This window comes from Pan troglodytes, chromosome 2, assembly GCF_028858775.2.
Source record: "Pan troglodytes isolate AG18354 chromosome 2, NHGRI_mPanTro3-v2.0_pri, whole genome shotgun sequence".
NCBI classification, from domain to species: Eukaryota; Metazoa; Chordata; class Mammalia; order Primates; family Hominidae; genus Pan; species Pan troglodytes.
In genome coordinates, this window is record NC_086015.1 from 112513934 (window position 1) to 112536369 (window position 22436).

Here is a 22436-nt window from a genome sequence, read left to right on the forward strand (position 1 = left end):
ACGCCAATAAGAGAGGTAGCTGGAAGTATGAGCTCTGGATTAGTTGGTTTGCATTTGAAAGCCATGCTCAGGCCAAGTTATTTACTATCTCCAGTATTTACTCTCTCTAGGAATTCGCTAGCCCTGGGAGGGGAGTCCCTCTGGGGTTAGCAAGGCTCCAGCTATCAAAGCATCAGAACTTGGAAAATAAAAGACATGGTTAATGAATCTCAGGAGTACTTTTGTCTTAGTCTGTAGAAGGAACATTTGTCTTTGTACTTTCCATAGGAGGCAAGGAGAGGAAAATGTGATAATTCAATCATCCTGCAGATGGACTTCCAGCTTCCACTCTCAGCGATAACAGTGCACAAGGGCATCTTGGGCACGAAGGAAGATTAATGGGAGAAGCCAAAGCAACGGTAAGAAAGTTCTTCTTCAAGCATTTCTCCCCCGACACACACCCGAATCTCTCTTGTTCTCCTGTAGTAGAGCTAGAGATGCTCTCTAGATATTGTACCCAGGCTTTAATTCATCAACCAAAATGATCACTGATGACAAAACTGGTAGTCTCCTGCTGGACAGTCACATAGATGGCTCTGATTTCAGCAAACAGGGCATCTCCTCTAGGGTTTCGACTGCCTTGCCAAATTCCTGATTTCTCAGGGAGAAAAGGCAAAGTGTCTTAGCAGCCTGATGCATGTCTTCGAAAAAGCTTAACAAGCATTCCCGGTTTGTGGTGGAGCATGGGTATGTGTGCACACATACATAGGTACGGACACACACACACACAGAGTCATGCACACACAGGCATACACACTCAGAACAGCAGATGACAGATACTCTGACTTTTATCCCAGTCAAGACATGCCTGAGCCAAATAGAACTGTTCCTTCTTTTCCTTTCAGTCCAACTAAAGTCCCACATTACTACACAAGGTACCCAGCTGATGGCAATGTGATTAATGCAGGCCAACGGCTGAAGATCTGCAGTCAGGAAAATCCATTTTGTCTCCACATGTAAGTTCTGGGAGCACTCTTGGAGAGAACACTTGTGAGATCTTTTTAGCCAGCTGGATGTAGGACATTGTAATATTAGGGAATGTGATAAAGATTTGCTTAGGTCCTTGTTCACCTAAGGATGATAGACAAAATCTTAGACAACTGAAAAAGGACAAAGGCATGAATTATTCAAAACAGCAAATAATCTGGAATCAATTCTTATAATGCAAAATTACTGTTCAAAAGTGACTTCTTGTTTCTGTGATCCTTAACTGCCCATTCACATGCACTAATGAGCTGCCAGGAAGGTAGCTGAAAGCTCTTTGTTTCTGGAAGGGCTTGCTCACTGTAGGTGATAGAGCAGGGCATCAGTCATTTCTCTGAGAGATTCCCAGGTGTCACTATCCAGAAGTCTTTTCTCTTGGCTTGGCAGATTCTCAAATGTCCCACATCGGGAGGCGAGGGATAGGTATAGACCTAGTTGATACCATTCTGGGATACAAGTGGGAAGGAGGAGCTGAAGAGTCGCACCATTCAATATGTACTGGTTTTGCTGTTCACTGTTTTTGAGGATTTCCTTTTCCCACTCCAATCAATCATCATCTGGTCCCCGACTCCAGCTCTTTTTTTTTTTTTTGAGACAGAATCTTGTTCTGTCACCAGGCTGGAGTGCAGTGGCGCAATCTTGGCTCACTGCAACCTCCGGCTCTCGAGTTCAAGTGATTCTCCTGCCTTAGCCTCCCGAGTACCTGGGACTACAGGCGCCTGCCACCATGCCCAGCTAATTTTTGTATTTTTAGTAGAGACAGGGTTTCACCATGTTGGCCAGAATGGTCTCAATCTCTTGACCTTGTGATCCACCTGCCTTGGCCTCCCAAAGTGCTGGGATTACAGGCATGAGCCACCGCACCCGGCCCACTCCAGCTCTTTTAACAGTGAGATGGGTAGGCTGCCTGACTGCATGGGTTAGGAGAGGGCATCCAAAGTTTTAACTATTTCTTGAGCAGAACTTCAGTCAATCCCATTTCCAGTCATACATGCACACATGCCTCCAGATGTATCTAGTGTTCCTTGTCTGTGGGAGTTTGGCAGTAAGAATCAGCTTACTTCTTATTTTTCCCCCATTACAAGCACTGATGTTTCAATTTTTTCTGATTGATTAAGGTGATTACCACTGATGCATCTGCTTACCCAGTTGTTAAGTTTTGTTCCTTCCCTTGAATGCTGTCATTACTTATCTAGGTTCTTAGGCTCTTATACCCTCTTTGGGAGGGGTGGGAGAAGAACCTGTTAAAGAAGGATGAGTTAGTCACACTTCTCCAATCATGACATATCAACAGGGAAGGGCCACCTCTTGTTTATTTGTTTATATGTCGATTTATCTTTTATCTTTTTTCCACTCCCAACCCTTTTCTTCTCCAAAGACAATGTTTAATGTGCATGGTTTTGTTTGAGTTCTTAAAAATGTGTATTTTTTGTTTTGTGTATATAAATGTAAACATACACATGGTATGGTGTTAAAATTCTTATTCAATTTCTTAGTCTTTTTCATTCAGCATCATGTTTTTATGACACAATCACATTACACTGTCTACCTCTAATGACTTATATCTTTCCTTATTCCTTTACTGGTATTTCCTTTAATTATGGTTTGATTGATTGGAGTTTTGTATTATTTTTTTCTCAAAACATACCTATAATTTAGCTCTATCATTTTAGTTTTTTCTAAAATAGAGCAAGAATTCAAAGATATTCTTCAGCAATTTGAGTGCAAAATTCTCCCCAAATTTTGGTGATTTTACCCCAATCTTTTATAGCTACCTCACTCACATCGAATCTAACACTTGCATATTCCTTTCCTGAGGGCTCATAATTTTTATTAGAAAGAATAATTTTCTTTCAAACATATTTTAATAAGTGTCGGCAAAATATAATTAAATTAGATCACTGTAATAACAGGTACCACTAGCCTAATCCCGTTTGAGGGTAAACACAACAGAATCTTGGTAAACATACTGCTCAGTTGGAGGAAGAAGTATGGCAGCATATTAGACAGCAGCGAGTATTCAGCAGGCCATGGGCATCATTTGGAAAATCTTACATATGAATGTGAACTTTGGTTAATCCAGAGAGTCATTCCACAGAACTTCTACTATAGGTTTTGTTTGCTTGCTTGTTTCTGAAAACACCCTATCATTCTCATTCTCTTTTGTTTGATTTATTTAGATTTAATTGTGCTTAAATAAGAGTAGCTCCACCACAGGCCAGAATGGAAAAGAGTTGAAAGTAAGTCTCTGAGAAGCTGGCAGGAAGATACTGGTACTGTTTTTGCCAAATGTTTTGATTCTAAATATGTGGTATCGAGGTTCTAGCAAATCAAATCTCCTCACACTTTTACACTGTTGGTGGGAATGTAAATTAGTTCAACATTGTGGAAGACAGTGTGGTGATTCCTCAAAGATCTAGAAACAGAAATACCATTTGACCCAGCAATCCCATTACTGAATATATACCCAAAGGAATATAAATCCTTCTATGATAAAGACACATGCATGTGTCTGTTCATTGCAGCGTTATTCACAATAGCAAAGACATGGAATCAACCCAATTGCCCATTAATGATAGAACTGGATAAAGAAAATGTGGCGCATAGTATACCATGGAATACTATGCAGCCATAAAAAGGTACAAGGTCGTGCCCTTTGCAGGGACATGGATGGAGCTGGAAGCCATTATCCTCAGTGAACTAATGCATGAACAGAAAACCAAACACCACATGTTCTCACTTATAAATGGGAGCTGAATGAAGAGAACTTACAGACACATGGTGAGGAACAACACACACTGGGGCCTGTCGGGTGGAGATGGAGAGGGAGAGCATCAGGAAGAACAGCTAATGGGTGCTGGGCTTAATACATAGCTGATGGGTTGATCTGTGCAGCAAACCACCATGACACACGTTTATCTATGTAACAAACCAGCACATCCCACACAGGTACCCTAGAAGTTAAAATATATGTTGACAAATTTAAAACAGGAAAAAAAATTTATACACTATTCCATTGTATGGATACTTGACAACTGATTAAAACAGTATTCTATTTTAAAAAATCAAATCTCCTCTTTCACCTAAGATTTAAAATAGGTTGATGGTTGAAGAATAGCTACAGAGATGTCTGAACCAAAAATCAAATAGTACAAAGCTTTGGGTTGTTTACAGTCATCAACCACTTAGGCAGGTTCATTTTCCTAGTCTGCATTCTCAGCAGCAGTTCCAGTATGATCTCAGGTGAATCCTTGTATTCTTCCGGGAAACTTGTCCTTAAATGCTACAAAGAACCTTTCATCCAAGAAACATAAAACACCCTGTAGACATTATCTCATTCTCCCTTCAGAACGTCTGTGGAAGGAATCAATAAATAATAAACTGATGCTGTACAAGAAAAGAAAATGAGGCTTAGAGAGGAAATTGGCTAATTAAAGACTATTCCACAGGTGTTAACTAACAGACAGGAGTCAGGTGCCACTTTTTGTGGAAACCCCTTTTCCCATTCTACTTACAAAAAAGGAAAGGGAAGTGAATACGTAAATAAATTAAGCATATTTTGACATTAGTTTCATAATTCATTTAATCTAGTTTAATCTAGTACCAATAAAATACTAGTATCAATCAAAAAGAGGAGTTTGAATTAATGCTGAAGCTGCTTTTTCCTTCTAAGTTAAAAGTAGATATTACTTTGTTGTTGTTTTTAATTGATACTTGGAAAACAGAAATGGAATGAGAAGCTCAAATTAATAAAAAAAAAAAACCAATAGCACATAGTAAAATTTTTGTTGTATTTCTGGCACCCTAGATTTTTTACTGGCATATGAAACCTTTATCTGCCAATGATGAGCTAGAAGACAACCAGCTGAAAATGGCACAGAAATTTATATTTCAAAGGAAAAGAAAATATAAACTAAAAGTAATCATTCTCCCATTTCTAACAAATTATTATTGAAATTTACATTTACATCAGGGCTGGAAGAAAATCTGTTTGCATCGAATAGGAGGCAAATATTTATACTTTTGGTTTACTCTAAACCAAATCAAGATCAAGTTGATCAGAAATCAAATTGAATTTTATGTGTGGTGGGGGCCTCAGTTTGTGTCTGAGCTGTGTTCATCTTAAGATTCACTCATTTCTTGGCATAGCTGCAGAACTGGTGGCCCAAGACTCCCAGGAGTCTATTTATAGACAAGCCTGTGGATCTGTATTCTGGGAGGAGGGCGCTCCTTATCCTAAAGGAAAATTCCTAAAGGAAGACTCATATGAAGTGCTCCCAATTGTCTAGAAGAATGGGAATAATGAGACAGATGTGAGAGGACGGACTCTTTCTCTGGTGCAGGGTCAGGCACTAAGACCAGAGGTGGCACAAGGCCACGATGTCTGAAGGCAGAACTGCTGTCTGACACGGAAGTGACAAGTCATCAAGAAAGTGCACTCACTTCTCTGTGCTCTTGGTGCCCATCATGATGAAAAATTCAAGATTTTAATACAGGTGCAAAGCCAATGGAACTCATTTATAATTTACAATTACATGGTTCGTATTATGCATTGTCACATTTCCAATAGAGGCATTTTGTTTGCCCTCTAGGACAAGAGTACACAAGTTCTTTTTCTTTTTTTTTTTTTAATTATACTTTAAGTTTTAGGGTACATGTGCACAATGTGCAGGTTAGTTACATATGTATACATGTGCCATGTTGGTGTGCTGCACCCATTAACTCGTCATTTAACATTAGGTATATCTCCAAATGCTAACCCTTCCCCCTCCCCCCACCTTACAACAGGCCCCAGTGTGTGATGTTCCCCTTCCTGTGTCACATATACACTATGGAATACTATGCAGCCATAAAAAATGATGGGTTCATGTCCTTTGTAGGGACATGGATGGAGCTGGAAACCATCATTCTCAGCAAACTATCGCAAGGGCAAAAAACCAAACACCATATGTTCTCACTCATAGGTGGGAATTGAACAATGAGAACACAAGCTCTTTTTCTAAAGAATTTGATAGTAAGTTTTATGTGCGTCCGTGTGAAGAGACCACCAAACAGGCTTTGTGTGAGCAATAAAGCTTTTAATCACCTGGGTGCAGGTGGGCTGAGTCTGAAAAGAGAGTCAGCGAAGGGAGATAGGGGTGGGGCTGTTTTATAGGATTTGGGTAGGTAAAGGAAAAAGGGGGGTTGTTCTCTGGGGGAGCAGGAGTGGGGGGTCACAAGGTGCTCAGTAGGGGAGCTTTTGAGCCAGGATGAGCCAGGAGAAAGAATTTCACAAGATAATGTCATCAGTTAAGGCAGGAACAGGCCATTTTCACTTCTTTTGTGGCGGAATGTCATCAGTTAAGGCAGAAACCGGCCATCTGGATGTTTACCTGCAGGTCACAGGGGATATGATGGCTTAGCTTGGGCTCAGAGGCCTGACAGTAAGTATTTTAGGCTTGCATGTCACATAGGTCTCTGGCATTTTCTTTGTTTTTCGTTTTGTTTTCACAACAATTTAAAGATGTAAAAACCATTCTTAGCTTACCGGCCAAAGAAAAGTAGGCCATGAGCTGACTCCTGTTCTAGAATGTCGGGCCTTCTGCTGGTATCTGGGTAGCGTGTGATTAAGGGCTTGGTATGCTGTCCTTCCTTCCTCCCTGTGCCACAATTATGACACTCAGTCAAATTGTTGAGTTCTTTCACCAATCCTGAATATTCATATCTGAGGCCTCCAGCTGTGATTAAAGGATAAATAAATAGATAACCTTGTGCCATTCCAGGGGTTACAGGCAGCGATGTTCTGTGCTCCATGTTTTGGAACAAGCTAGAGTTGGGTTAATGAAGGGCAGTTTCCTCATTTTAGGCTACTATAGGAGCATGGACTCCACACGGTGGCTCTTGAGTAACAAGCTAACCAGCCCACAGGAATACTAGGGAAGGAAACAGGGCCCTGGGCTGATATTAGCAGTCAGGGCTTGTGGGGTGAGCAGTAGCAGGAGCCACCTGAGGCTCTGCAGATGTGCCACACCCGTGGACAGGCAGCCTGGGAAGCTCTGGCTGTGGGCACTGAGCTAGAAATTGAAGAAGAAAAGGAATGTCATGACAGGTGCCATATGGGAGCTGGCAGGACTGTGTTTGCAATCACCTGTGAGACACCACCTGGAGACATCCAGGAAAAAAGGCAGCAGGGATTTTGTAGAGGATGGGGACAGAAGCAAAGGAACACTGTCTTCTATTGTTAGTGTTACCCAATTTTATATTTTAATCTAAAGGCTTAAAGATGGCCTGGAGAAACACAGTTCCCAGGGGTTTGCCAGATTGATCCTGATGTTGTTTTCCACTCACATAAATGGAAATAACAGTTTTCTAAAAGAGAATAGTGCTGTGTGATCAGGAAACCAATATGCCATCTCCAGTCTGGCTACTCAATAGCTGCATGACTCTGGAAAGTACCTTAATTCTCCTGGCCTCAGGCTGTTTCTCCATATCACACAGAGAATTAAGGCAAAAATGTCTAAGAGCTCTTTTTGTTTTAAATGTGTTCTATAATTATTTAATGTTACAGCCATTAATTAATTAACAACTGTTGATTGAGTCACCTACTATGTTCCCAACATGGTGCTAAGTAATGAGACCACTGAAAAAAAGTTCCTCTGCAATCAAGAATCTCTGTTAAAGTAAACCAACAATCATGACTCAGGTTATTTCAAGCTAGGGTAGGGGTATGCCTGTGTTGCTAGGAGATTGTAGAGGATTTCTACACTTGCATAGAAATGAGAACCTGGAGCAGAGTTTTGGTGTTATTGAGCAGCAAGAATGAGAGTACAGGGGGAAGCAAAGGTGGCACATTGATTACAAAAAACAGCTGAGGTGTTGATCACTCTAGATGTCTCCAGTCAGTCGTGTAGAAATCTATGTGCTTCAGAACAGTCTGTAAGTAGAAATCTGTGTGCTTCCACAGTCTGTAAAGGGTGGGGATAGGGCACGAGGAGAAAGGCATAAGAGTCTACCTGTTCCTCATTGGTAAAAATAATTCCATCCTTTACATTTACAGATTGGATGACCTGGCTCCAGGATCAGGGAAGTCAGAGCCCAGACCTCAGTTCACGGTGCTTCCTCAGATTCTGGGAATGCTGCAGGAAGCTGAACTTCAGGGGCCCAGTGGGTTCAGGCCCCAGACACCAGGGTCTTTGCAGTCCCATCATGGTGAGTATGAAGGAGCCATGCTAAAGCACAGCCCTCATCTGGAAAGGGCTAAGAAGGGTGGTAGGGTTAAGAGTTGTGGTGGTGATGGGGTAGGGGTTCTTCACTGAACAAGTGACCCAGAAAGCAGATAAAGCCCAGTGAATCTGGAGAGATGCAAAAACTAGGGCCAAAAAAGACTAAGGCAGAGTTGAAAAGGCTTCCCAGAGGAGGTGTTGCTTGAATTGCAGCTGGTAAAAAAAGAAGGAGTTTCCAAGTCAACAAGCTGGGGAGGGTGGGTGAGAGTTAGTGGGGATGATAATGAAGGGTTGGGAGCAGGCAATTTTCAGACAAAAGAATAATATTTGCAAAGGCACAGAGTGTGAAAGAAAATGATCAGTCCAGTGAACTGCAAGCACTGCCTGGCTGAGAAATCATGGCACAAGAACAAAGAGAGGCTTCTTTACTCTGGACAGTCATTCCATCATTGCCAATTACCAACCAGAAATTGAACCTGCGTGGGACAAAATGGAAAAGATTTTGTTATACACAAATGTCATGATAGAGAGATGACAAATCATCATCATTCATTTATTTATTCCTTCATTTAATTTAATCAAACAAATATTTGTTTTATACTTACTGGGTGTCAAACATTTTTTTGTACTCAAGATTTAAACCACAGGAAAGTCCAGTGCTCTATGTAAGCTGTGTTCTTTGGATACTCTGACACAGGCATATTTTTAGTGACTGCTCTTCAATCTTCTTAATTTCTTCAGTTTATAGTTTTGATTACCAGGGTGTGTATGTGTGTGTGGTTGGTTGGGTGTGGGTGTGTGTATTAATTCCCATGTTTTCCTAAATAGGGGTTCATTAATTCTTCATTCTATACCTCATTCTCTCATATGTTACATCTGTTAAATGAGTGTGGCAATTTATTAATTAAATATTGACTCTTGGAACATTTTGAGCACCGACAATTTTAGTCATAAACAGACGACTGCTGTTTTCTTGCCCCAGAGCAATGATAACATACATTCAATTGTTGTTACCTGTTTTTATAAAATGTGTGAAAGGATTTTTTTATTCACAACTTTGACTATCACCACTTGAGTTCATGTGAATGATATTTTAACATGCCTTGAGTTTTTACCAAGCCATTCTGTACTGCTGGATTTAAACATCTTTGCATGAAGCAGAGTTGGCGTGCTATTATACATTGCAGACTTGTGCTTCCTTGTTTTTCTGGCTCACTACCTCTAGCACTCCAATTCCGAAAATTCATGGACTCCACCTGGTTCTACAATCCAGTGCCTTCATCGTTACTCACTGTTCTTCACTCCCCTCAGGTCCTTTCTTCCGTCTTTACGGGGCTTAGAAGTCATGGTCCATTGTTGTAACACTTCCTTGTAGACACCTACAACTCCCTCCCAACACACACTTTCTTCCTCTAACTTGTCTGAAAAAAATCCTCAATTCTGATTACTCCAGCTCTCTGTTTACTCTATGCCTGCACCTGTGCTATGGTTGGGGAAAAAAGCAAAACACAGCTATGCTGACAGATCTCACTGTAAATTCATGACCAGAAATCTCTCACATGGGCCCACGGCACTGCCAAGGAAAGGCCACTACATTTCCAGAATCTCCTTCTTTCATTTCTTTAGGCGAGCATTTAATATCTTCTCCTTTGACAAACTTTCAATATCTCCTCTTCCACCCTCATTCTTGGCCAGTGGCTTTGGTTCCTATTTCCCTAAAAAAAAAAAAAAAATGATAAGAAGAAAACTACATACTCTCAATCATATCTGCTACCCTACTTGTACCCATGCTCCTATATACTCACATTCCGCCAGTTATTCAAGATATAAACTACCTGGACTCTTATCTGAGGACAGCCCTCCACTTATCACTGGATTCCATCCTCTTCATGTGTATTCAAGAATATCGCTATAAAGGCCTGGCGCGGTGGCTCATGCCTGTAGTGCCAGCACTTTGGGAGGCCCAGGTGGGCAGATCACGAGATCAGGAGATCGAGGCCATCCTGGCTAACATGGTGAAACCCCGTCTCTACTTAAAATACAAAAAATTAGCCGGGCGTGGTGGCGGGCACCTGTAGTCCCAGCTACTCAGGAGGCTGAGGCAGGAGAATGGCGTGAACCCGGGAGGCGGAGCTTGCAGTGAGCCAAGATGGTGCCACTGCACTCCAGCCTGGGTGACAGAGCAAGACTCCGTCTCAAAAAAAAAAAAAAAAAAAAAAAAAAAGAATATCGCTATAAAAAAAAAAGAATATCACTACAGCCATTCTCTCCTTTCACTTCTGCATCATCAATTTTCACTCCCTCTACTTGTTTCTCATCAGCCTATAAATGTGCTATATTTCTCCCACCTCAAAAGAAAAGGAAAAGAACCTTCTCTTGGTCTCACATTCTTCTCCCTCTCCCTCCGCTATTTCTCTGCACCCATTAATTCTCATCCTCGCCTCCCATTTATTTATGAACGCTCCAATTTTTTTTTTTTTTTTTGCCCCCAATACCACCAAAACTGTTCTTGTCATGATCAACAATTTGTAAAATCCAGTGGTCAGTTCTCGATTCTTATTTTACTTGACTCATCAGCAGCATTAGGCAGAATTGGCCACTTCTGCTTCATAAAATATGTTCTTTACTTGATATTTGGGACATCAAGTTCTCTTCCCACCTCACTGGCTCCTCATTTTCAGTATCTTTTGCTGATTTTCAAATCTTTCTGACCGCTAAATGTTGCCGTGCTCAAGCTAAGTGCTTCTCTTCTCTGTTTACATTCTCTCTCAGGTGACTTTAGCCTGGCCTGTAGCTTTAAATATTATCTATATTCTGACAATGTCTAAATTTCTTTCTCCAAATTGGAGATTTCTCTGGGTTTTGGGACTCTTATATCCAACTCACACTAAACATTTTCACATGGTTATCTGTTAGGCATCTCAAAAGTAATATATTCACTATTCCTGTTCTCTTCCCCCATTCCACAAAAACCTGCTTCCTTCCACCCATTTTTCCCACGTTGGTAATTGCCAATAGATTTTTCCAGCTCTTCAAAACAAAGACAGTGCAGTATTCATTACTTTTTAATTGAGATAAAATTCACATGCCACAAAATTCACTCTTTTTAAGTATACAATTCAGTGGGTTTTGTGCAACCATCACCACTATCTGATTGCAGAAGATTTTCATCAACCCGAAAAGAATCCTTGGTTCAGTCATTCTTTTTTTCTTGCTGTTTGTTTGCTCTAGTTTCTTTTCTTAGGAAAATGCTAATTAAAACCACAGTGAAATATTACTACATACCTATCAGAATAGCTAAAATAAAAAATAGTGATAACACAAAATGCTGGCAAGAATGTGAAGAAAGTGGATCATTCATACATTGCTGGTGCACATGCAAAATGATACAGCCACTCTGGAAATAGAGACGTAGTTTGGTAGTTTTGTTTTTATTTTTCATTTAAGTCATTCTTGACTCCTCTTTCTCACACATTGCACTTCGAATCTATCAGCAAATTCTGCTAGCTTTACACTCCAAACATATCCAGAACCTAAGTACTTTCTGTCACCTACACTGTTATTAAAATTGGGATGTTCCAGGATTACAAAAACAGTGCCCTAACTGGGCTCCTTGATTCTCACCCTTGTCTCCCTGTCAACAAAATAGCTGTAAAGAGCCTTTTAGAAATTGAAATTAGATTGGCTGGGTGCAGTGGCTCACACCTGTAATCCTAGCACGTTGGGAGACTGAGGCAGGCAGATCACCTGAGGTCAGGAGTTTGAGACCAGCCTGGCCAACATGATGAAACCCCATCTCTGCTAAAAATACAAAATTATCCAGGCATGGTGGCGGGTGCCTGTAATCCCATCTATTTGGATGGCTGAGGTGGGAGCATTGCATGAACCCAGGAGGCGGAGGTTTCACCGAGCCAAGATCACACCGTTGCACTACAGCCTGGGCGACAAGAGTGAGACTCAAAAAAAAAAAAAATCTAAGTTGAATGTCTCAATACGCTCTTCAAAATTCTCTCATGGCTTTCCTTCCCTTTAGAGTAAAATCTAACCTTTACGCAGTTTCCTTCAAGGCCCTGCATGATCTGGTTCTGTTAGTTCTCTGACCTCTCTCTTCTACCTCTCTCCTGCTTGCTTAGTGGGCTCCAGCCACAGCAACCCCCTTGCTGCTCTTCAAACATGCCAAGCACACCCCCAACTCAGCCTCTCTCTCATCAGGTACCCAAGAGGCTGCCTCCCTCGCTTCCTCCACGTCTCTGCTCAAATGTCACCTTATCCATGAGTCCTTTCCTGAAATTTGTACATTAAATAATATTCACCAGCACTCCCAATTCTCCTGGCTTGTTTTAGTTTTTTTTTTTTCCCTCATAGCATGTATTTCCATTTGACATAACACCAATATACTTGCTTATGTACTTACTCTTTTTTTTTTTTTTTTTTTTTTTGAGACAGAGTCTTGTTCTGTCGCCCAGGCTGGAGTACAGTGGTGTGATCTCGGCTCACTGCAACGTCTGCCTCCCAGGTTCAAGTGATTCTCCCACCTCAGCCTCCTGAATAGATGGGATTACAGGCACCCACCACCACGCCCAGATAATATTTGAATTTTTAGTAGAGATGGGGTTTCACCATGTTCACCAGGCTGGCCTTGAACTCCTGACCTAAGGTGATCCACCTGCCTCGGCCTCCCAAAGTTCTGGGACTACAGGCATGAGCCACCATGCCCAGCCTATACTTATTCCCTGACTTCTCCCAACTATTACGTAAACTTCAAGCTGACAAGGAATTTGTCTTAAAACAGTATCTGGCATGTAAGAAGCACTCAATTAATATTCATTCACTGAATGAAAGAAGAAAGGAAAGAGCATATGACCAGAAAAACAACAACAACAACAACAAAAAGGATAAGCAAGACAATCTACGTTTATAACAGAAGAATTGAATCTAGGGGTGCTCATTAAGAATTGTGATCAAGCTTAAATTTTTCCCAGAAAAAACAAGATGTTTAAATAGTACAAGAAAATGAATACGACAGATTGCATCTTGTAATAAGTAAGTTCTAAAGAGAGAGAGTGTTTCATGTCTGAAAATGTCTAGCTAATAGCATCATGGGCATAATAGTGGATCTTCATCTAAGTTTATTCAGTCTTTACCCAACTTGTCCTGGATGGCCAAGAGACTAGCAAAGGTTGGATGCAGGTGGAACATACTCTGACTCAGGGATACTTATTTCATGATTAGACAGCAGTTTCCTAATCGTTGTCCATCCCTTCTCTCCATGCACACGATTCAGCCCTTAGGGTTATCTCTGGATACCCATCACTTGGGTTGCTGGGCACTCTTGTGTAAAGAGAACCAGCCCTGAGAAAAGAGAAATTTCCTTCAGCAGTCTACACCTTCATAGATGAGGGTAGTAGCAATAGGAGAAATCTATTTTACAGATTAAAATCAGAAGAAAGGAGAAATTTCTGCTAAGAGAGGGGAGAACAGTAGACTGGCTATCAACAAGATAAACTATAGAAAAGCGATCACTAGCGTATGAACCATCCCCCAAGGCACTGTAGGTCAAAACAGATGCACGTGTTGGAAGATCTAGGAACCTGCAGATGAATCCCTCTAGAACAAGAAAACAACATTAATAAAAGTTTATATTTATTGAACTTTTTGTTAAGTGGTTACCTAAACCTTTTATGCATATTGACGAGTTTAATTCTCACCATAACCTTACCGGGTAGGCATCATTATTATCTGAAAGGCAGCGAGATTAAGTAACCTGCTCAAGGCCACATAATTAGGAAATGAAGGGGTCTTGAGATGAACCCAGACAATCTGGCTTTGGAGCTCATCATCAGTTTTTTTAAAATAAAACAAAACAAAACCCTGTCGTATACACTATAATATGCATTTTAAAGTGTATAATTTAATTATTTTTAGCATATTTGTGAAGTTGTGCGACCATCACTACAATTTTAGAACATTTTCATCACTCCAAAATAAGCTCCATACCCATTGTCAATCACTCTCCATTTTTCTTCAGCTCCCCAAACCCAAGAAACAACTAATCTACTTTCTATCTCTATTGAATTAGCTCTTCTGAACCTTTCAGATGAATGGAATTATACAATATGTGGTCTTTGATTCATCCATGTTGTAGCATGTATCAGCATTCCATTTCTTTTTTATCAAATGATATTTGGTTGTCTGGATACACCACATTTTATTTACCCATTAATCAGTTGAAGAACATTTGCATTGTTTTCACCTTTTCCTGTTATAAATAATGCTTCTGTGAACATTCATGTACAGGCTTTCATTGCTTTTGGGTATATAACTAGGAATGGAATTGCTGGGTCATACAGTAACTTGGTATTTAACCTCTTGAGCAACACATGGTCTTAATCACTACACAGGATATTTCACACAGTGGATATGAAGTCACAACTGTCTCTCAAGATTTTGGGGTTGTTATTGCCTCTTACATTCTAAAAACTTTGTGTTTTTCTTGTTTTGAAATTCAACATACTGTTATTTCAGCATAAAATGGAACTTGGCTAATTTGAAGCTTGAGGTGAACACATTTTAATGAATCTATGATATATGCCAAGGACTATTATAAGATCTATGATGGATACAGGGAAAAAAATATATTCCTATGAACAGTCTCTATAGCTTTAATAAACCCTCATTGAGCATCCACCAAGTGCCACTCACATTAATCCCTCATTGGCCAGGCATGGTCATGTAAGTCTGTAATTTCAGCTCTTCAGGAAGCTGAAGCAGGAGGATTACTTGAGCCCAGGAGTTTGAGGCTGCAGTGGACTATGATCATGCTTGTAAATAGCCTCTACACTCTAGTGTGGGCAACATAATGAGATCCTGTCTTTAAAAAACAAATCAAGACAAAACAAAACGCCAAATCATAAACCTGTCTACTTGTAATTTAAAATCTTCTGGAGAAGACAAATACATGTCAATGTGAACTTTTATAAGAACAACTAAGTATAAATATGTGTTGTTTTGAGATCCTATAATAAGAGCAAGAACTCAGGGAGGTCAGAAAAGGCTTCCTTGAGAAAAAAAACACTTAAGTGAAGATCTGAAGGGTGGGAAGAGTTAACGAGTTAACTGGTGAAATGCAGGAGGGGAGAGGGTCACTGGCAATTAAAACAGCCTGTGCCAAGGCATTGATGCAGGAAGGAACCATGTAAGCATGAAGTCTCCAAAGAAGAGAGAGCGAGGGCTCAGGGAGCAGAGGATGCTGGGAATGAGAGGTGAAGGGGCCAGACCATGCAGAAACGTATAGGCCAATTTAAGAAGTTTGTGGCCAGGCGCGGTGGCTCACACCTGTAATCCCAGCACTTTGGGAGGCCAAGGTGGGCAGATCACCTGAGGTTAGGAGTTTGAGACCAGCCTGGCCAACATGGTGAAACTCCGTCTCTACTAAAAATACAAAAATTAGCCAGACATGGTGGCAGGCACTGGTAATCCCAGCTACTTGGGAGGCTGAAACAGGAGAATCACTTGAACCTGGGAGGCAGAGGTTACAGTGAGCTGTGATCACACCATTGCACTCCAGCCTGGGCGACGAGAGTGAAATTCTGTCTCAAAAAAACAAACAAAAAAAAGTTTGCTTTTTAATAGTAAATAAAAGAGAAGTAAAATGTGGTATGTTCATCTAATGAAATATTATTCAGACATAAAAAGAAATGAAGTTCTAATACATGTTACAACATATAAACTTTGGAAACATTATGCTAAGGGAAAGAAGCCAGACCAAAAAAAAAAAAAAGGACAAATGTATGATTTAAATACCAAACCTAGAATAGGCAGATTAAAAGAGACAGAGAGTAGACTAGAGGTTAGCAGAGGATAGGGAGGAGGGGGAAATAAGAAGATATTGCTTAATATTTATAGAGCTCCCGTTTGGGATAATGAAAAAGTTTTGGAATTAGATAGTGGTGAAGGCTGCACAATATAAATGTACTTAATGCCACTATATTATACACTTAAAAATTGTTAAATTGACAAGTTTTATGTTATATATATTTTACTACAATAAAATTTTTTCAAAAGAAGAGAAGCCATTAACAAATTTAAAATACGCTGTGTAGGGGAGTAGAACATGACATGATCAAATTTAGATTTTGTCAAGGTCACTTTAGTTGTAGTATAGAACTGGATGAGATCCAAAATGGATATGAATGGACCAGTTAGATCAGGACACATCTAATAAATATAAATTTTAGATTAGTAATTGGTGGAGATGTAGGGAGGTAATAAGGATGTCAGTCTGAATAGGGAATACTGTAACAGATCCAAGTTTGAGTAGGTCAAAATTTGAGTTGTGTAATGCCCATGGAGTGATATCAACTAGATAGTTTGTCATGAGTCTGGAACTCAAGGGAAAGATATAGACTATAGTTATAATACAAAGACTCAAATCTCTCTTTTAAAAAACTGTGACATTGTTGAGGCCACAAGATTTGCCTATATAGACAAATTTGGAGAAAATACAATGTGGTAAGTGATCAAATACCAAAATGTTTTGCATCAGTAATAATTTTTAAACTATGGAAATATAGAAAAGAGAGAGACAAATGCAGTCCAGAAATGCTGGGATACATTACTTGAAGGAGTGGAGGTTGGAGGTGGCCCAAGAATTTGGCATGATTTGATTTGTCAAAGAGGAGGGGAAGAGAGGGTTGTTGGTGGAAAAGCTATACTAATCAGTGGGAAACTGTGAGGGCTCAGCAATGGTACAACTAAAGAAAAAGAACTGAGGCTGTGATGGATGGTATAACAAGGCTATAACATGATTATACATCACCACCACTGGGTGCTTCAGACCACTAACTCAAGTGCACGGAAGGCGTTGTGCTGGCCTCTCACCACAGAGCCTGTGGAAGCAGCCCAGCCTCCTAGCAGGACTCCAGGCTCTCCTGCTGAAGCTCTATTCTGAGAGCCAACTGCCATACCCAACTTGGCGCTTGCAGCCTCACCACTCTGTAGAGCACTTGTGCTGTTCTCTGTAGGTGGGACCACCTGGCCTCCGGAAGAAGCCATTAAAGACCTAGGGCCATCAGTGACTCCCCATAGAGTTGGTTAATGGAGATGAGCATTATTCAAAGGGGAGCATGCTCTGGGGCTCTGAGCACAGTGGATCCCTTTCAGGAACACAGAGATTCATCATCACACATCCCTACTGCTGAATCAGTGCTCAGATTATACTCCTGGATCCGTTGCTTGGACCTTGGCAGAAACAAATGTCTAGTATAGGGTACCCGGCTTAGTGCCTATCCCCACATGTACCCTTTAGCTTTTGTGCTTTTGAGATGGGAAAATGCACCAAATCTACAGAAATTTCAAAAAGAAAAGAAGGAAAGACAGGAAGGGAGAGAGGAAGGAAGAAGGGAAGGAAGGAAGGATGGAGGAAGGGAGGGAGGGATTGAGAGAGGAAGGAAGGACTCATTGTTGAAGGAACTATGAAATTGGCACTCCTGATTTTTTTTTGAGCAATTTGGCGAAATAGTAAATTGTTTTTAAAATCTGTGCAGTCATTCTACATTAGGAAAATGACTCTAAGGACATGATCTAAATAAGTTTTATGCACAGATGTTCATTATAGAATTATGTGAAATAGTAAAAAGTTGTAAAAAAAAAATCCTTAATGTCCAACAATTAGCAAATAGTTAAGTGAATTAAGATACCATGCATTGTAATATTAGTCATCAAAAATATTTTATAGAAATTTATTATTTTTATTTGCTAAAGCTTAAAATATTTTGTATTGCAATATTAAGCCACAAAATCAAAATAGTATGATCTCAACTTTTTTAGGAGGAAAAAAAGACTGAAGAGATATTTGAAAAAAAATAAATAGCAGTTATCTCTATGGGTAATGGAATTATAGGTGATTTAAAAAAAATTTACAGATTTTCTTCAATATGCACATAGTTAATTTGTCATTGTAAGTAAATAAACATCTAATTAGAAAGAATAGAAAAAAACACAATGGGAGAGTGAATTGGAAATTCTGATTAAATCATTTTACTTGTATGGAATTCGGAATTATGTCACATTCTGTTCTGTCTGTTGACCACAAGCACTGCCTTTCCCCTCCCCAGAGTCATCCCACTTAGTCAAATATTAAGTCAGTGGAAGCTCATTCTTAGAGGAAGTTCCAGGGCAGGCATCTTTTCTGTTTGCCATCAGAGAAGCTGGCTGGCATGGTTTGGAAGGAAAGCATCCTGCCTCGTGAGTGTCAAACACTGATTTCAGCATGGCCCCTGTGCTACGGTGCCTAGTGTGACAAGGTGCAAGGCCAAGCAGGGGCAGCCTAGACTGACAGCTGGTGCCTTGGGCTTTGCCAGCCTCACTGAGTGGCTAGCCAGCTTGAAAAGGCAACAGGAAGCAGATGGCCAGCCCAGTCCTCTCTCTGGCTGGCCTATGACAGCCATCTGGAGAAAAGAAAATTGATCCGCCGCCTGGAGAGGAAGGTGCTGGTAATAAATAACTCTGATTGTCACATTTTGCACATTCAGGGCCCAGGGAAGGGCTGTGGAAGCTCTTCAGGTGTTGATGAGAAAACAATCCCAAGCATCATAGCTAATAGGATACACACAATACCCTTACTGGAGGGGGCAGCTTTCTGGGATCAGGAGCCCACAGGACTCAACAACCCCACTAATACAACAGGACTCACAGTGGTGTGAATGCCACCCACGCAGGCATAGAATAATGCAGAAAGCCCTTTCTTCTCTCAGGAGTGCAGGCAGAACAACATGCCACTGTATGAGATCCTCCATTCCTCTGCATTTGCCTCTCTGTCCCAAGTTCTCCAGATGTCCTCTATGCCCCTGAGTTAAGTATCAGTTCTGTAAGGAATCATTTGTAGCCTAAGTTCAGTTACTCCATGTATCTTCAGATGCATTCCTTTTTGACTTAAATTTCTGGCTTCTCCAAATGAAGATTATAAACCCCAGTTCTTTTTTTTTTTTTGAGACGGAGTCTTGCTCTGTTACCCAGGCTGGAGTGCAATGGCACGATCCCGGCTCATTGCAACCTCAGCCTCCCGGGTTCAAATGATTCTCCTGCCTCAGGCTCCCAAGTTGCTGGGATTACAAGAACCTGCCACCACACCCAGCTAATGTTTGTGTTTTAGTAGAGACGGGGTTTTGCCATGTTGGCCAGGCTGGTCTCAAACTCATGACCTCAAGCAATCCACCCGCCACGGCCTCCCAAAGTGCTGGGATTACAGGCGTGAGCCACCATGCCCGGCCTAAACTCCAGTTCTTAAACGTTTGGGAGACTCTGTGTTCTGGAAGTTGAAATATCAACAAAGGGGTGGGTGAGCGAAGGCAAAAGGGAAAAAGAGAGAAAAAGGTGGGATAATCAACTAAGTCTCCTGCTTCTGAAGGTCAGTGTGCTGTCTGCATTTTCTGTGCTTTCCTGCAGCTCTGTAGCCCACCGTTCAGTCAGGCAGACCATCACTCCCTGGTTAAGAACCTCAGCAGCCTTTTAGATACCACCGCGGGCAAGTGCCGCAAATGACTCTGGGCAAATAGAAAAAGTGTGCTCTCCAGACCGACGCAGCCCCTCTCCAAGGAATAGGACATGTAGGGTAGAGCAAGGGCTGAATTTTGGACCTCGGTCACCCCTTTGGTTGTGTTAAAGCAGGGAACCGCCAGAACAATAGCCTGCAGAGACACTGACTGGAGGATTTAGCCTACTTCAGGTTGTGAAAGGAAAATAAATCTTGGGACACCAAAATCACTACACTAAAGGGAAAAATCAAGCTGGGAACTGCTTAAGGCAAACCTGCCTCCCATTCTATTCAAAGTCATCCTTCTACTCACTGAGATAAATGCATGTCTGATTGCCTGAAAGGCTACTCAGAAACTCAAAAGAATGCAACGATCTGTCTCTCACCTATGACCTGGAAACCCCTCTCCCACTTCAAGTTGTCCCGCCTTTCTAGACAGAACCAATGTACATCGTACATATATTGATTGATGTCTCATGTCTCCCTAAAATGTATAAAAGCAAGCTGTGCCCTGACCACCTTGGGCACATGTCCTTAGGACCTCTTGAGGCTGTGTCACAGGCGTGCATCCTTAACTTTGGCAAAATAAACTTCCTAAATTGCCTGAGACCTGTCTCTGATATTTTGGGTTAACAAGGTCTTCACCACTAACACAAAAATAAAGCCCAAATTTTATCATGTACGTAAACTGCAATTCATTAAAGGGTCTCAAAGCCCATAGTTTATTTATTTATTTATTTATTTATTTATTTTTATTTATTTATTTATTTTGAGACAGAGTCTTGCTCTGTCACCCAGGCTGGAGTACAGTGGTGTGATCTCGGCTCACTGCAACCTCTGCCACCCAGGTTCAAGCTATTCTCCTGCCTCAGCCTCCGGAGTAGCTGGGATTACAGGCCCCCGCCACCACCCCTAGCTAATTTTTGTAGTTTTAGTAGAGACGGGGTTTCACGATCTTGGCCAGGCTGACCTTGAACTCCTGACCTCGTGATCCACCCGCCTCGGCCTCCCAAAGTGCTGGGTTTACAGGTGTGAGCCACTGCGCCTGGCTGGTTTATTTATTTAAGCATCAATGCATTTATTCAACAAACATTTATGAAGGCCTATTCCATGCTCAGTGCCAAGATAAAAAGTTGAGTAAGCCATGATCTCTATTTATAAGGAGCTCCTTTGATAAGGAAAACTGAAGTGTTTATATATATATATGTGTGTGTGTATGTGTGTGTGCATGTGTGTGTGTTTGTACCTGAATTTATCTGTTGATTATTGATTATCTATCATCTATCTACCTATCTATACATCCATCCATCCATCCATCGATAATGAAAACTAAATGTTTGGTAAGCATGAGGGGAACCTCCTCTGCATGGAAAAGTTAGAAAAGCATGAAAGCATTTGAGCTGGCCCTTAAAACTGTGAGTAAGACTTCTTTCTATCAAAAACCCTATTTTGGGGGAAGGGGGACAGCATACCCAGTTAAAAATCTACATTCTGACTAATAATAATGTGACTAATTTCTGGCCAGTGAGATGTGAGTAAATATGTGAGACTTCCAAGAAGTCTTCTTAAAGGGGAAGGAATGAATATTTTTCTTGTTTTTGCTTTCAGCCTGGAACTCAAATGTGATGGCTGAAGTCCTAGAAGCCACCTTGAATTATGAGGTGTACTTAAATTATGGGGTGTACTTAAGTCATGTGCTGGGGGTGGTAAAACAGAGAAATAGGAGTCTGGGGCCTTGATACCTGTGGGGCTGCCACACCATCCTTGGACTGCCTCATTCTTGGCTTTTTTTATGTAAGAGAAATTTAAATTTGTATCTTGTAAGAGACACAGGTAACTTTTTTCATTACATATATATACAAATCGAGGCCGGTCGCAGTGGTTCACGCCTGTAATCCCAGCACTTTGGGAGGCCAAGGCTAGCGGATCACCTGATGTCGGGAGTTCGAGACCAGCTGACCAACATGCAGAAACCCCATCTCTACTAAAAATACAAAATTAGCCGGGTGTGGTGGCCCATGCCTGTAATTCCAGCTACTCAGGAGGCTGAGGCAGGAGAATCGCTTGAACCTGGGAGGCGGAGGTTGCAGTTAGCTGAGATCATGCCATTGCACTCCAGCCTGGGCTACAAGAACGAAACTCCGTCTCAAAACAAACAAACAAACAAAAACAAACCAACAACAACAAAAAAAAAGAAAATCGAAATCTAATGACATAGATGCCGGGCGCAGTGGCTTGGTTGGGCGCGGTGGCTCACGTCTGTAATCCCAGCACTTTGGGAGGCCAAGGCAGGCGGATCACCTGAGGTCAGGAGTTTGAGACCAGCACGGCCAACATGTTGAAACCCGTCTCTACTAATAATACAAAAATTAGCCAGGTGTGGTGGCAGATACTTGTAGTCCCAGCAACTTGGGAGGCTGAGGCAGGAGAATTGCTTGAACCTGGGAGGCGGAGGTTGCAGTGGGTTGAGGTCACACCACTGCACTCCAGCCTGGGTGACAGATTGATACTCCATCTCACAAAAGAAAAAATAAAAAAGAAAGAAAGAAATCTAATGACATAGAGACTTAAACAGCATGACATGTTTGAAGAATGACATAAAGCTCATAATATTAGATTGGGGTTGGACAAGGAGTATGGTAAAAATAAAGATGAATAGGTATTCTGAAAGGAGATTA

General features: G+C 41.2%; 1 non-coding gene across 1 annotated transcript; it reads left to right on the forward strand.

The window, feature by feature from the left end:
* The first annotated feature begins 7807 nt into the window (after window positions 1-7807).
* LOC742152 (uncharacterized) lies at window positions 7808-14915 on the forward strand. The gene is made up of 3 exons (XR_001713095.2): window positions 7808-7938; window positions 8060-8211; window positions 12672-14915. It is a non-coding gene; the product is annotated as an uncharacterized LOC742152 (transcript).
* The last annotated feature ends 7521 nt before the right edge of the window (window positions 14916-22436 follow it).